Genomic DNA, 1,877 nt, shown 5'->3' on the forward strand with positions numbered 1-1,877 from the left:
ATGATATTTTGATTTTTGCTCGTATAAGTTTATTAAATTTAAGACTTCACAACCCAATTTGCATAATATTTCTATAAATTAACAATATTATACTAAATATTAAATGTTATTTTGAAAATGTACTTTATTTTTATAATATAACACAACCGTCTTAACTCGCTCTTCTAATTTCCATATTACCAAAATTAAAATGCCGTCGGCATATTTGCAAATGGGATATGTTGCCTCTTCGAAATTTTCATATAAATGAAAACTGCGCTGTTAAACTGCTGAAGAGACAGCTTCTAGCTTACGATATATGGCAAACTATGTAGTATTCTCTATCTAGTAAGCAATGAGCAATGTGGAGTCTGCACAGGCAGAGATGCCCCGTTATTATAATAAAAGTATTTTTGAGAGTTGGTAACACTGTAAGGTTGGCACCATCAAACATGTCAACACATTAATTATATTTATATATTTTGAAATTTGAATGTTGTCGATTCAAAAGTCTTGTTTTAACGCGTTCTTCAATTCGAGTGGAACTGAGAGTACAAATACCGTTAAATGTTTGACAGCAAGGTCAACTTTTATATGGAAAAATGGAATTGTCGTTTTATTCTATCTTACTCGTAATTTTTCCTTATTTGCTCACCGTTTGGACCTACCCTGGACTACGACAAACATTTTAAAACCAAAGTCAGCTCAATCGGCCCAGCCGTTCTCGAGTTTTAATCAGACTAACTAACAACAATTCATTTTTATTTATATAGATCTTCGATACCATTTTATAAATTTCTAATAATAAATATAAAATCTTTTCATCCCACCAATTATCATCACCTCCACTTTATAAACAAATACATTAGGGACATAAGGTCTAGACCGCAAATAAAATTTTTATGCTAGACTTTCCTCTTAATGTATTTATTTAAATATATTTTAAATAATATTGAATTTTTTTTTTATTTTGGGAATACCAAGATTCTCATTTATTATAAAATTTCGTTCAAATATGAGGTAATCAAGAATATATTGTATATATTTCTTTTTATGCTATTAATAAATTGGATTGAAAAATACAATCCAATAATATACCATATGCTTAAATTCTTTTAATTAACTAAAAGAATAAGCAACTAATTTAGCATAGTCTTACAACCCTCAACCATATGTAGTCCAAGCAGCGCTTTAAAATTAATTAAAGTACATAACAGCATGGACCGCAATATGCGTTCAAAATGTCGATGTTCATGTGTCCTGCAGTTCACACGATGACGCACAGTTTGCTGCGTTCTTCATCGACCCATGAGCCGAGTGATCCACCGCTTAGAGTAAAATTTGTTTGTATTTTTTGATTCAAAGTCAAGAGTTTTTAATTTATTGAAAGCATAATAATAATATTTAAAACAAATTTTTAAAATAAAATTTCAACACATCTTTCAACAAATTGTAATTTTAAACCCAAACATTTGCAAGCTGCGCATGTCTTAGGTCAACAAAAACAGTAATACCATTTTTAGTAGCTATTCTCTTTTATTTGTGCATATCCAGTATTTCTTGAATGAAAATAAACCAAAATATATTTATATATCATATATGTACTTATATAAAACATATACTTAATCACAAATAGAAAATACCATAAAAAAGGAATTACACGTTAATGTGAACAAATTAACTTATCATTTATATATTTACTATAAAAAGATCATTTAACTTTTTATAAAATTTTTTATAAATAATAAGTACAGCTATATATGTTTAAAGGTGTTTTAGCGTTCAAATACAATGTATGCGAAATTCACAATATATGTATAAATATACTGCTCATAATGCATTACATGGAGTAAAAAAAAAAAAAGAAACAAGTAAGGAAGGGCTAAGTTCGGGTGTCA

General features: G+C 28.2%; 1 non-coding gene across 1 annotated transcript; it reads right to left on the bottom strand.

Moving 5' to 3' along the window:
• Nucleotides 1–1,137: 1,137 nt before the first annotated feature.
• LOC120781146 lies at nt 1,138–1,316 on the bottom strand. The gene has a single exon (XR_005706015.1). It is a non-coding gene; the product is annotated as a 5.8S ribosomal RNA (ribosomal RNA).
• Nucleotides 1,317–1,877: the final 561 nt, after the last annotated feature.

This window comes from Bactrocera tryoni, unplaced genomic scaffold (assembly GCF_016617805.1).
Source record: "Bactrocera tryoni isolate S06 unplaced genomic scaffold, CSIRO_BtryS06_freeze2 scaffold_353, whole genome shotgun sequence".
Lineage (NCBI taxonomy): Eukaryota > Metazoa > Arthropoda > Insecta > Diptera > Tephritidae > Bactrocera > Bactrocera tryoni.